Source organism: Serinus canaria, chromosome 12, assembly GCF_022539315.1.
Source record: "Serinus canaria isolate serCan28SL12 chromosome 12, serCan2020, whole genome shotgun sequence".
Taxonomy (NCBI): domain Eukaryota; kingdom Metazoa; phylum Chordata; class Aves; order Passeriformes; family Fringillidae; genus Serinus; species Serinus canaria.
The window spans coordinates 8715441-8730293 of NC_066326.1; positions in this window are offsets into that span (position 1 = coordinate 8715441).

The window sequence follows — 14853 nt, forward strand, 5'->3', positions numbered from 1 at the left end:
CAGTGCATTGCAGTGCAAAAATATTACTCATTTTTAATTTTTTTCTGTAAAATGCCTGCAAAATATTTTAAATATGTATCTCTTTCCTCAGAGCATGCGAGCATTTGTGAACCAATGAATATTCAACACAGGTCTTAAGAAGTGTTGTACTTTGTAGTCAGGCATTATTCTAATTATATTTAATAAAGGAGAGTCTTTTAAATGATAGAAATCTCTTTTTTACACTCTATTTTATCACTGAAAGATACTTAATAAAGAAGTGTCTTTATTCTTCAGATGGTGAGAGTTATTTTCATATTTATTTATTTATACTGTAGGAATCCCAAGCTTTTTCAAAACCATTTCTTGTTCTGCTTTTGCAAATTCTTGAACAATGGCAGTGAGCAATTAATCATGTCGATACTGTACACTTTGCTCTGTGAGCAGCTCTTCCTTTGCAGTACTTCCTCCTGCTCCTTCAGTCAGCCTGAAGTGCTTCTGTTGGGCTGTGCCAGAGTCACAGCCACACCATGCTTGGTCCTAGACTGATGAGAAGTCCTTCCCTACTCTGAAAACACCCTGCACATTCATACTTGGATCATTTCCATTGTTATCCGCTCACAAAGGCAGTTATTCCAAATAAATTATATTATGAAAGCTTGACAAGATGTGTTGTCCTAATAATTGTGTTGCAGCTTCAGGAAAAGACAACTGGTTCAAGGATGCACACCAGACACAGCTCCTGTCCACGATGGACTCTGTGTATCCAGGGGGCTCAGGGGCTCCATCATTTCTTGGCAGTGTTTTTATGATTCATGCCTTTCCAGCCTTTCCTCAATGTCTCATAAGCCCTGGGTGAGCTCTCTCTTGAACTGGTGATACCTGACATAGCAGGGTCCTGTCCTTGCCGGCTGGTGGAAGTTACTAGTGTGAAAATAATAGATCTTTGCCTTGGAACAGCAGGAAGCCTGCTGGAAAAGAGCTAGAACAGCCTTGAAATTCTCCTGTGAAAGTCAGAGGAGAGTGAAGCAGTATTTTCCACCATTTCTGGAAAAGGAGCAGTCATCAGTTTCTATGGATGGTCACATATTTTCCCTCTTTCTCCTTTCAGTGTTCTGTTATTTAAAAATGCTCATTACATTAACTGTCAGAGAGTCTGTGTTGAAAGAACCCGCTGAATCAATACATCCAGAATAAGAATGGCAGCATCATTAAGATGTATCCTGCTTGGATTATTCATAATTTAACTATAAAGCAAAACATGTGATCATGAGTAATAAAGGAATGTGAGATAAATTATTTCATTCAGAGCAGTGCATTAATGCAGGCACTGGCAAAGCTGCTGCAACAGCAGCTGGAGCCTTTAATTGCAACTGCTTATGATTGGGGTTACAAATAGGTGTTTATGTCTGGATTTGCCATGATCCTTTGGCCACCCCAGCTTTTCATCCCCGATAGGACTCGGTGCTTCCAGCAGCCCCAGATTTTCCCTCCATGGCGTCAACGGAAGGAGGCAGGAGCCAAGAGCATCGTGTTGCTATGGCAACGCATCCCACTTCCCTGGGGATGATGTTGCCTCGGCGACACCGGGCGGGCAATGCCGGTGGATCAAATCGCCTCGGAGCAGCTGCCATGGAGGGCAGGACAGCCCCGGGCTCCCGACTCGGAGCAGCTTTCTCTGGAGAGCAGTAGAGCCCCGGCTCCGGTGGCATGGGAGCCCAGAGGTTCCTGGCTGCCGCAGGTGGGACCCTGCACCCACAGCAGGCTCTGGGCAGAGAGGGTGACCCCTGTGTGTGGTCCTTCAGGTACTGAGACGAGGCTACAGCCACAGGCAGCTTCCCATCATCAGCTGGTGTGTTAAAATAAGATGGATGGCAGGAAAGGCAGTGTCAGTGGGAGGGTTCTGCTGAAGGCAGCAAATGCCTGGGGCCACTGTCCTTGGTTTGTATGATCAGCACCTACAAACATAACACAACGCCAGAAGTCATTGTTGCACAATCCACCTGTGAATGGAGGTGAACTTGTACATTGATTTTAGGGTGCTCCAGTGCTGCTTTTCACTGTGTCACCTCCAGTACCCAGCCCCAGATAGGCAGAGGATTAAAGGTCAGTTTACATAGGCAAATGCCTGTGCCAATGCTGGGAGCACAGAGCCTCCCTCCTGTGTGCCTGCAGGCACTCCAGCCATCAGTCCCAACCCACAGGAAAGCAGTGACAGGATCTCAAGAGCCCCCAGACCCTTTGTCACGAGAGAGGTTTTGGAAATGTGCACCAAACCTTCTGTGGGCTTCACTGGAGCCCTCTGTGCAGCTGCCAGTAAGAGGAGGGGTTTCAAAGCTCAGTGTGTGGACTCCAGTTATGGACACCAGTGTTCCACAGCTCTTGGAGAGCTATTTGAGAAGCAGGAAGATGATAAAGGACAGACAAAATTGCACAAGACAGGTAAATTCCTTGTAATTTGTCTGTTCCTAGAGGAGTCAATTATCCCTTCACGCTGTTGCATTAAGAAGCCTCTTGCCTACTGTAATTAGCCCTTGAATAAACACCATGGCTGCAACACAAGCCTCTTGTCCTGATTTTGTGTGTTAGCAGTGTTTGGCCTTTTTTTTTAAACCTTACACTAATTATTGCAGAAGAGCAGAGCCTGCTCCAGGGAGTCTGGTGTTACTTTTTGCCTGTGGAAGTATTACCAAATGCTGCAGAACTGTTCTCAGTGGTGTTCACACACCTGGCTTTAAGTAGATATTGTTTGTACTTGCAGCTACACCCTTCTACTTGCTCTATCCTTGTATTTCTGTATTTTTTACTCTGTGTGAGCCATTCTGTGTGCATTTTTCACACAACATTAGGTCTCTTTCTTCTCACAATCAGAGCTGTGCTTAATTGTGTTTACAAAGGATTCCTGAACTGTGGGAAATATTCCTCAGAATGTGCAGTTTTGCATCATTTAGCCTTGAAAGGATGCTGCTTCCCCTGACCTCTTGTTGGTTTTTTCTCAGCTACTCTGGTAATTACATCAGTAGCCTTGGGAGTCACATTTTCCTTTTGCATCCTGGAAAGATCCAACCTTTCCTTACCCTTTCTCAGTGGAATCACGTGTCCAGTCCCTCCTGTTTTCAGTAGCTCAATCACACCAGCTCTTTTTCTGGCTTCTTGTTTCACCCTTGTCCCAAATAAACTCTGCCATTTTCCTGGGTCATCATTTTCACCATTCTACTTTTCTATGAAATTCTCATAGAAAATCTTTCTTCTCCTCTCCTGCATCAAGCACATTTCTTACCTTCTCCTTTCACTTCCTTTACAACCAATCTTCAGTCAGGTCCATCAGCATTTGTTCTGGCAGCACTGTCTCCAAAATTCTGACAGCATTTTGACACCACATCAAAGAGATGTGTCAGTGTTTTTTCCACACCTGCCCACCACAGCTGGGCAGAGCTCTCCAGAAACATCTGCAAAGAGGGTTTGGGGCACAAAGACCAGCATGGTCACACATGCTCCCTCCTGTTGAGGGGATTCATCTGCCATGTTTCACTTATATTTAAAATCCAACTGCCTTGAGAAGGGGCCTTTTTGCTTCAACACACTGAGAAAGTGAAAAATGGCAGCCAGGAGTGCCCCTCAAACCCACGCATTTCAGGTTCTGGTGTCACCTCACAGCCACCCAGTCCCCACCCTGCTGTCCCACCTTCTCTGCAGTTGTGTGTGGGGGTTCCCTTTCAAACACACATAAGCAATGTCAGGTCCTTGAGGCTAACCTCAGTCAGCAGGAAGCTGTAGGTAACATGCAGAGAAAAAACCTGTTTCCTCTCTCTCTTCACACCTCTTTAAAGGAGTCTGGTTTTTCTGAGTCACAGCTAATGCAAACCTGTTGGAGAAATTCAGTCTAAATTCAGATTTATACCATGGCTCAGAGGAACATGAAAGACCATTTAGTGTTCAAAGTATTATTTTTAATTATTAACCAAGCTCCCTGTCTGGCTGAGCTCTGTCAGGCCCTTCTTTGGATTTTGTAGTTTATTTCTCTTGTCGTCCTGAGCAGACTTTGACATGCAGAACACGGGCTTGCTGCTGAAATGAGAAGATTGCTGGCAAAGTTTGGCTCTGTCTCTGCATTAGCAGTAGGATCTCAGTGCAGGGGATATGCAGTGCAGTAGTTCTTTTGTTCATATTTAATCATACAAGAAAGAAGAAAGTAATTAAGGCCTGTCTCCCTCAATCTCCTCCCTGCCTCAGAGTATTTCAGAGTATTTCCCTTTGAGATAAAGGAAATGGAGCTTTTTCTGACAGCAAAGTGCAGCCCAGAGCATATCAGGAGTGATTCTGCCCCCATCACTCCACAGTTTCCATTTGACAACGTTTTCCCTCTGAGCAGTTTCCTATATGAAGGAACACAGCCATTAGAAACAGCATTGCAAGTACCAAAATCTGATCAAAGCTGGAAGCACAGTGTTTGCTCTTGGTTTTCTTTGCACCTTTGACAGCCCAGCTTGCTTCACTGTCCCCCTCAATAGATGACTGATTTCTCTTTAGCTGAAAACACCCTCAGGCTGTTACTAGATTTCAGGATGCAGCATAAAAAGGGGTCTTGGCTCAGGAATGGACTTTTTTTTTTTTCTATTTAGCTATTTTAGCTGTTTATTGTCTGCTTTGCTTTGTATCTCAAGTTAAAATCACTTCATTTGTGCTCTAAACCTTCCAAATGCTTTAAAGCCCAGCACAGGGTTATGAAAAATTTACTGCTGAAGAATCCTGAAAATTGGAAATGTCTCATTGAAAAGGGTGTTTCAAGCCTGCAATTTTGGTTGGCCTTGGGCTGAAATGAAACCTTATCAGCAAAGAGAAGAAATGACTGGAAGGGGCAGAGAAGGATGAGTGGACCCACCTGACCCCAGGCTAAGGAGCTGGGCAGGCAGCAGGGGAGCTGGTCCACGACCCTGATGGGGAGGGATGGTTTTGCACCAGACCAAGGAGAAACATCCCAAGCCTGAGTGAACCCTGCCAGAGAGCTACAGAAAAATAGTCAGTGAGAAGACTGTTGATTGATGAAATTGCCTGAAATGAGGAAGGAGGGAGGAGACACTTTAATTGCAATGTTGTTTATTCTGAGCTTTCCTAAGAGCTGACAGGGTAAGTGTTATTGCAGCTTCCCAGGCTATGTAACAGGCACAGAGACTGACAGAGAAGTTTTCCACTTAGTGGCAGGGTTATTAAATTATAAGAAAGATAAGAGTTTATCACAAAAGCAATAAGCTGCAATTCTCTCAAGACTTTGCTGCTGAACTTTAGAAGAAATACTGTGGAAATCAAAGCAGTGCTCAAAAGGGAGAAGTCTGCTACAGAAAAAAATGCTTATTTAAATCTTGCTTCAATTTGCAAAACTGTTTTTACCTACAGAGAGGCTTTAAAAAAGGGGAAAATATATTCCAGTTGCTTGGGATCAAAATCCAAGTCTCAGGAACACAAAGAAGAGTCCTGAGGGGGAAGCTACTGAAAAAAGAAACAAGCCATGGCAAATGAGGGACTCAATGGGCATGTAAAGTGAAGGGGGGAAAAGGACAAAACAATAAAAAATGTTCTTGCAGTAGCAAAAGTGCAGCTAAAACATGAGATTTGACTATGTGGGGAAGAAACAAATAGTTATATGGGAGGGTTTCTTGGGAGTTAGAGAGTCTGAAGGTTGCACAGTGCAGTGCTGGTGCTTAGAAGGAAAGCTGCAAGAAGGTTGGTTGGGCTGGGAAGGGGCTGTTCCCATGGTGGAGGAACACAGACATGATGAGTCCAGGAAAGATGAGTTAAATCAAATGGAAAGGATAAAATGAAATGGAAGTAGGAGCCAGTGCTGGGTGCCTGCATTGGGAGTGTGTCCTGCTGCAACCAAGCTCAGGCAGAGAGCATGGCCATGACTGGGTCTGCCTGGGGCAGGGGTCACAGCCCAGCACAGCAGGGGTGCACAGGGAGCTGGTCCAGGCTCTGCTGCTCAGCATCCTGCCATTGCCACAGTCCTCCTGTCTGCTCAGACCTCCTCGGGCCCCACCACAGGCATGGGGCAGCCCCTTCCCTCACAGGGGTTGTCTCTATCCAAAGCAGCACATCTGAAGCTTAAAAAAAAAACCCAAATAATTATTAGTTACCTTTAAACTGAGATATTAGAAGAAAAAAACCAAACAAAACAAAAAACAAACAAACAAACAAAAACACACGAAGGCAAGAATGACAAAACTGAAAAACTGCTACCCTACTTCAAGAAAGTATTTGCTGAAGTGCCAGACATGGAAGGTCTGCTCCAGCTGCTGTTTCTGCAGCTGGAGCAAAGGAAAGGCTTGCACTGTGCTGGTGGCCTTCAGACTGAGGCTGTGTGTAAGACTAGGAAGTGATGGTTTTTCTTGTATACAGGCTAGATTTAAGGAGGAAGTTTTTCACAGAAAGAGTGATCAAATACTGGAATCATCTGCCCAGGGAGGTGGTGGAGTCACCATCCCTGGATGTGTTCAAAAAAAGACTGGATGTGGCACTTAGTGCCATGACCTAGTTGAGCTGTTAGAACATGGGTTGGACTCAATGATCTTAAAGGTCCCTTCCAACCTAGAAATTCTGTGATTCTGTGATTCTGTTAAAGGACACAGTTTCTTTCCCAGTTATCCCAATCACAGGATTCAGATTCTGCTCACAGTCAAAGGCAAATAGTTTAAAGTACACTTTAAACTAGGCCAGTACTTTGGAAAAGGTCAGATTCTGTTTGGAATTCCAAGGAGTATATATTTTTACAGGAAAAGACCCAATAAAGAAGGAAAAATAGAGGCGGCAGCAGGCACTCACTGTATCAGCAATTCAGGCTCCCAGACTGATGAGACAAACTGCCCTCAGGGAAATGAGATTATACTTTACCTCTGACATATATGGAATAAGAGATTTCTCATTCATCTCTAAATTCATATTCAAACCGATTAGGCAAGAGCTACTGGAACAGGAGGAAAATCATGACCAAGCCTTAGAAGCAGAATTTGTTTGCCAGATGAAATCTCAGGGAACATTCTTTTGGAAATGAATACTGCAGTCCCTGGAAGAAGTTAGGGAAATTAAGGATGACTGCTTCATGCTTTCAGTAAAGGAAACCTACTTATTTACTTATTTTTGTAAATTTTTATAAATTTGCCTAAGCAATATTTAGGGTAAAGTAGGTCTTTGGGTTTTTTAGAGAAAAAATAAGAGCAATCAAGAATAAGTAAAAAATTAAATAGTAAATACATTCTAAAAGTCAAAAATTTTTTAAAGTATATTTAGAATTTATTTAATTTCAACTTTGTGGCATATGACGAGAAAATCTGGTCTCTAATGAAAATGGAAATCAAGTGGTAAGGATCATTATTGTCAGCATTGAAGAGCACCAGTGTTTTCAGTAACATAGTTACATATTGTAGCAAAATGTGTTCTGGTGTTGATTACTGACTCAAAAAAAGTTTATATTTGAGATATTTTGACATAAACAAAAAAGATGTAACAGTTTGTCAACTGTTACATTAGTTAAATGCACAAAGAATAAAATATCTCAGAGGAAAATAAAAAAAAAAACAAATTTAGAATGCTGTACGAACACAGGAGGTTATGGATTATGCATAATTTTAAATTTTGAGGGGCACTTGAGTTGGCATACTGTGTGCAACAAGCTAACACGTGAAAATGAGTCTTTTTGCCCCCAAAATGTGTCACCTCCTAATTCACCTGCAGCCCTTTATGGAGTCTGAGAAAGTGCCATGTCCTGCCAGAGGCAAATGGTGCTGCAGAACCCCAAGGGGTGACGTGTCCCCTGCAGGAGCTGTGCCCTGGGTCTGAGCAGAGCCCAGGGGGCTGTGCAGAGCTGGGCAGGGAACCTGCAGCCACATCTCCACCAGCTGCTTCTGACATTTGGCACAGAAAAGGCTCTGAAGGGCTGGGGCAGAGCCCGTGGGCAGAGTCCCCTCCAGGGAATTTCCTCCTCATGCTCTCCATCATCAAATGATGCAGGCAAAGTGGGTCACTGGTTGACAAGGCTTCAGCCAAATGTTCTGTGGATCTAAGGGTTTATGAAGCTCAGAGTTATTATTCATCTGTGTACATAACACAGCTGAAATTCCTCTTTTCATCACCAGGTCACCCAGGTGGGGTTGGCACTGCAGCTCACCCTGACATTCCTGGACACGTGCATCCCAGGATACCAGGGACTTTGGACAGATCTTCCCCTTAGAAGCTAAATTGTAGGAAATTTCAGAAGTGACACCCAATTGCCAAAGATCTTACTTGGGAAAATACTTGTGGGCAAACACTGAACAGTTTTCAAGGCTCCTAGCACTCGTGTCTCAGGGAGGGTAAAACAGCCATGGGACTGATGTGATCAGCAGCTCTGTCAGCAAGTAAAACGAGACGTGGCAATCAGGATGAGCTTTTTCCATGGACACCTCACTTCAAGATCTTGCCATTATTCTGAGGAAAGCTTTAGCAGGTGAGTTGAAGTGTGAATAAAAGGGACTCAAAGCCAGAAGGAAACACCCTAAATGCAGCAGGCTGGACACTGTCAGTTTTGCCATCACCAGCAACAGTCAGGATGGAGAAAGGTCGGGCAGCCTTTTGTTCAGAAAAACAGAGCTTGTTTATTGATGGTGTAAATGTTGCTAAGAAATATGGATCAAATTAAACCCCTCATCCTTTCCCAATGTGTACACCACCTTCAGCAAAGAATGTTCTGTGAATATAATAAAAGTTGGGGGGTTATTCCAGATCAGTCTAATTTAATTATAGAGGAACCTATAGAAGACAGATTATCAGCCAGCTACTCAATAAAGAAACTTTTAAGCATATTTAGAGATCAATACCCATTCTGTTAACCAGATGTGCCAGTGCAAGAGGAAACTAATGGAGAATAGAATAAAAATATCAATATGGCTGGTAAAAATTATATTTTTATTTTAAAAATGGTATGTAGAAGAAATACAAAATAAGGGGAAAGGCATTATATAAGGATAGACCATATTAGACATCAGCTTGGAAAGAACCCAAAGGAGAAAAGCCCAGAAAGTTAAAAACTATTGCAAGAAAGATGAAGGAGAACAATATGTTATTATTTCTCACAAGACAAAATTTAAGTCACATCAGTGAAACCATTCAGCCAATCTGAAACAAAGCAGAACAAAATGAAACAGTGCTGCTCACCACCATCAGGCCCTGGAGAGGCCAAACCCAGCGAGGTGTCTGGGAGGTAATTGTATTTAAAATGAGCCCAGAGCTCTGGTGTGGGTTCAGGCTGAGCCCAGTAAGTCCCAGCTGGTGGTTGGGGAAGGCAGAGCCGATGGCAGCACCTGGGGGAGGCACAGCTGGGTGCTTTGTGCCCCCTGCTCTTTCTGCAGGCAGAGCTTTGGGCTGGGACACCCTTGGTCTGATGCCCAAACCCATTCTTAATGACACAGCCTGCTTTTACCTCTTCCAGAAAGAGTACCCTGAGCTGTACTAAATTCTGTTTGCTGAGGGAGGGAGGTGGGGGAGCTGTGCTTCACCCCCCAGCTCCCTCTGGGACAGGTCTCTGCAGACATTCTCATCCAGCCCTGTGCCCAGAGGAGCATGGAATGAAGCAGGAGAAGAGAGGAGAGGTCAGCACAGAGCTGTCCTCAGGAAGGGCTGCTTTTCTGGGAAGGTCTGTTCTCCCAAAGCAGCAGGCAGCTCTGGCATCTCTGGACATGCCCACACTGGAGAGCAGGACAGCTGCAAGCTGCATTTTGTGAGCATTAATGAGAGAAATGCCAAGAACAGTCTGTGCTTTTGGGGCAAACCCGTGGATGCTTCATCCTCTGAGCTGCATCCATAGGGAAGGACACGGGGAAACCCCCAACAATTTGTCATTAGCACCTCAGAGATTCATCCACAGCACAAGGAATTGCTCATGTCGGGAGAGAGGGACATTTCACAGCAGTGCCATGTCACCGTGCCTCATCCAACATCCCCGGCAGGCACAGAGGCACCCGCAGGCGCCTCCCCAGCCCGGGGCAGCTGAACTTCCCTGCCTGATGGAGTTTGGGTAGGGGGTCTGAACTTCCCTGTCTGATGGAGTTTGGGTGGGGGATCTGAACTTCCCTGTCTGATGGAGTTTGGGTGGGGGATCTGGGCCAGCCCCTTCCTCCTGCAGCAGGTGCAAGGACAGAGACACCCAGGGGTACCCAGGGCTGTGCCTGCTGACATTCCCTATTGGAATATTACCAATATAGCCAGATGGGATGTGCCTGAGCTGGTCTGGCCTTTGCTGCTGAGCTAAATAGCATCACTGTGGTGTTTTCACCCCAGAGACACCTTTTGGCTAGCTGGATGCTGCAGCTGGGCCCTTGGAGACAAGTCCAGGCTCGCAGGAGCTCGGGTGCTCCCAGGTTTGCCTCTGGCAGAGAAGCTTTAAGGCGATGGTGAAGGAAAGGAGTCGGTTGTGATGGAGGGTTCGATCCAGAGCTTTATTCTGGCCCACAGGCCTCTGAACCCAGCAACAGCTCCAAGAGAATTCACCCTGAACCGCGTGGGTGCTCGCCCTTTTAAGCCCGGGGAGAGGGGGAGGGAAGGGGTAGGGAGCCACCAACCAGGTACATAGAAGGAGGTCTCAAGCGACAAAGGACACCTGGACTGCCCAATGTCCCCCCAGGGGTAGAGGGCACCTTTTGAATCTGCCCTCCCTTCTGGAATGCCAGGACTGACAGACAGTGCTCGGCAGGGGTCACGGAGGGGAAGGAGAGGAGACTGACACACCTGGGCGGGAATCTTCATGGAGGAACCCGGGGTACCTGAGGCAAACCCTGACATCACACCGCAACAATTCCCCATCTGGCCTGTTCTGGGCATGCTGGCAGGGCAAGAGCAGACCCTGTTCGGCCGCCTGCCCGCCGCACTCCAGGCTCCTTCCCGGGAGAAGCTCTGCGGCAGGAGCCAGGGCAGGAGCAGCTGGGCGCGGCTGCTCCCATGGGAAATGGGTGCCGGGCCGGGAGAACAGAGAGTTCCCTCCGCCGAGTGATCCCCTGCCATCCCCTGCCAGATCCTGAACTTTGGCTCCGGCCAGGAGGCAGCAAACGGAGCAGATAATTGCCTGGCAGGGAGCGATAGGGAGCCAAGGGTGAGCGGGCAGGGAGGGGCGGGGGATGAGCCGGAGGATTATGTTTCAGAGGGAAGTATTTTTTTAGGATTTGTCTATGCAGGCATTCAGGAGCTTTTCTGAATCACATGGGCTTAGCCCCAGGAGAAGGAGGACTCGCTGTAATTTTACACCTTTTCAGCGTTTCAGCTGATTCTGCTGAAATCTCTGTAGGGATTAAAGATGGGAAGGGACAGAGTATTGATTTCCTTGCCTTTAGTCTCCAGGACAAATATTCAAACCTAAATCACAGTTTAGAATTTTTTGGAGGCATGAGTGGAGAGAGGAAGGAGCCAGCAGCTGACAGTAATAAATAACTATTAGGAAACAGTATTAGGAAATAGTACCAAGGCGAAATGTCTCTGCTGGGATACGCTTTCAGCCTTGGGGAATCCATATCCAGGCAGCTCAACATTTACTTTAGTATCTAGAGCTTGTGTGCAGCTTCTCTCAGGCCCAGCAGAGCTGAGGGAGCAGCCAGAGCTCAGGTCTCCAGTGAAGGAGGGAAGTCAGCTCATTGCACACACAAACATCTCAGGCTTCCACCCTCCGTGCCAAGGGTTAGCAACAGCCCTGTGTCCTTCAGCAAACCAACACTCAAACTGTCACCTGCAAAGGGAAGTGGAGCTTATCTGTGGCCTATTGCTAAAACTTTGATACTGATCTTTACAGCCATGTAAGCCTAGGGACAACCTGGGCATCATAAACTGCTGAAAAGGATCTGTCTCAGCTTAAACTGAACTGTCTGAACTTAAACTGGTGTCTGAATTCAGAGACAGATGTTAGTAAAAATCCAGTCCAATGTTTCCTTAATGTTTACATTTTTACCAGGTTTGAGATACGCTTGCAGAACTATTCTAATACATTGAGGTAACGGAAAATGTCCTTGGTTTTTATACACAAATCTCCCTAAATTAGAAACGGTTTTCCATTTCAACCATCCAGCACCAGGCAGCCTGTTTCCCCCCTTCACTGGCCAGTTTTCTCAGGGCAGGGTCTGCTGGGCAGAAAGACAAAGTGTGGTAAAATGGACTCAGACAGAGCCCAGTCCAGAGCCCAGCGCTGTGAATGAGCACAGCTGCCACGATCCAATCACCCAAAAGGCATCCTGGAGAGCAGAAAGAGGCAGAAATCCCAGCTATCCCTACACCCACCCTCCTGGGAAGCCCCCAGCTCCAAGGCAGGCATCTCCCTGCCATCATCTGAGTCAGGAGCAAAAATCCCCAGGATGCAGCTGCCAGGGCAGCCAGGTCTATTTTCAGCCAGCACCACGGAAAGCCTTGGGTGCAGAGCACACTGGGTGCCACTGTCACAGTGCCACTGTCACAGTGCCACAGCATGCATGACTTCATGCCACTGACTCAGCAGGCATTTCAGCCTGTGGCCTGGACAAGCCTGGACCAGCAGAGGGGTCACACGTTACAGCTGGAGCAGGATGTCATGAGGAGAAGAACACAGGCCACCAATATGCCCTTGTGGCAAAGGCCACCAGCCTGCTGGGCTGCTCTAGGAAGAGCATTGCCACCAGGCCTGGGAGAGGAACCTTCCCTGCTCTCAGCACTGCTGAGGCCACAGCTGGAGTGCAGCTCTGGCTCCCCAGCACAGGAGAGGCATTGATATACTGGGCAGTCCAGTGAGCACTGCAGAGTTGGTGAAGGAACTGGAGAATCTGCAGTATGAGGAGACCAGGAGAGATGGAATTGTTCAGCATGGAGGAGGCTTCATGAGGATCTTACTGATAGGTGTGGATCCCTGATCAGAGAAGATTCAGAAGGTGGAGCCAGACTCTTCTCAGTGATATCTAATGACATTGAAATACATCAAGTTCCTCTTTGACATAAGAGAATTTGGTTTTTTGTGAAGCTGGAACTGGTTGCCCCAAGAAGCTGTGAAGTCTCTATCCTTACAGACATTAAGAACCCAACTGAACCTGGACAACCTGCACTAGTGGGCCCTGCTCTGAGCAGGAGGGCTGCACTGGATTGTGTCCAGAGATGCCTTCCAGCCTCAACTGCTCTGCCATCCTGTAAGCTATGTGGTGGTGAAAACCACTTTGTTCAGACTGTGCACAAGGCTGGTCTCTCACTGGCACAAACAGGTTATTGACACAGCAGTGCTCTTATCCAAGAGGCAGCAGATAAAAAGAACAATGTAGAAATGGAAAACTGAACCATTAGAGGCCAACTGGGCACATGCAAAGCTATAGGTGGTGCTGTGTCCTAGTGTATGTTGTTATTTGAAGGTACATAGCCAGCCCACCCCCCTCTGTGCAGACCCCACAGAACTAGTCATTGTTTGCCCATAATTTTGTAAAAACACCAGCCAAACTGATGAAGATCAGATTGGATCTGTTTCTTCCTCTGCCCAGCAGTGTCCAGCAGCAGATGCTTACAGAAATAACACAAGAAATGAAACACTTGTGCCTTCCCTAGCACACCTTCCAAATCCCATCAACCAGCAATTCAGGAACACCCTGTGCCAAGGCTTTGCAGCCCTATCAGTTTTCAGTAGACCCTGATGAACTGTTCTTCTGTGACATTTTTTCTGCATTCTGTTTAAATATTGCTTGATCTCCTCCTTGTATATCTTGTCCTGTGAGAAATATGAGTAAATGCACCCTCTTGACATTGCTCACCATTTGTAAGATCTACCTTGCAATGTCCTTTTCCAAACTGGAGAGTCTGTACTGAATGTGCCTCCCACAGGCAACTTCCTTTAATCAGACAAATTTGATCAAGACTGACTTGTCAGGGGTGTTCCAAGGACCTTTCTGTCACTATAGCAATGCTGAGTGTGCACAAAAGTACTCACCCACAATGGGCAGAGAAATGCAAGCACAGAAGATTTATCTATCATGGATTACTTCTGGAATACTTCCAGACACCTTGAATCACCACTGGAAAAATCACTTGCATCAAAGCAAAAGGGGCCAGGAGGCTGAACAGCACAGGAGTCTCAGGGCACTGATTTTGATATAGCAAACCCAGATGTTATCAGCACAAGGAGCATAAAGAAAATTATCATTGGTATCACTGGCTGGCACCAGTGTACCAGCTGCTGCTGTGTGCCCTTAAACTGCAGATACACTGCCTGAATTCCCACAAGAACCTGGGCAATTAGAAAATAACATTTGAATGCAAATCCAGGCCTCTGAAAGCAAAACAGTCCTCAGGGTATAGAAAATTATGCTTGTGTTAAAATCCTTCTCTCTTTCTGAGGCTGCACACATTAGAGGCAAGGAATTGGCAAATTCTGTATGGCAGAATCTTTAGAGATATGAGCAGCTTTTTAAATATTTCCAGGGTGCCTGGGTTTCAGTTTTTGAATAAGCAAGCAGATGTGTCTGATGAGCCTTTGCAAAGCTCTTCTTCTCCTGTCATTGCTGTTGGAAAGCAGCCCCTCATTCCTCATTGTCTTCTGCCATATTTTACTTAGCTAAAAGCACCAAATGAAATCAACCATGGTAAATAACAGAATGTTATCACAAAAAATACAAAGCTCTGCAAAAACCTTAGAGTGGGGAGAATATAGGCTATAATTAGGATAAGTCAGGATGTGAAATGTTTAAGAAAAAAGTGTTAAAAGGGATAGTTTGGCAGAAGGAAAAGAGCATAGAGTTTCTAGTAACAACTGAAGTAGTAGAGAGTGAAGGGAACATTTCAGTCTTTAGAGCAAGTACTGCCTAAGGCCACAGACTGGAGAGGCTCAGCTGGTGACAGCAGAGCCAAGGTAAAGTGCTAAGC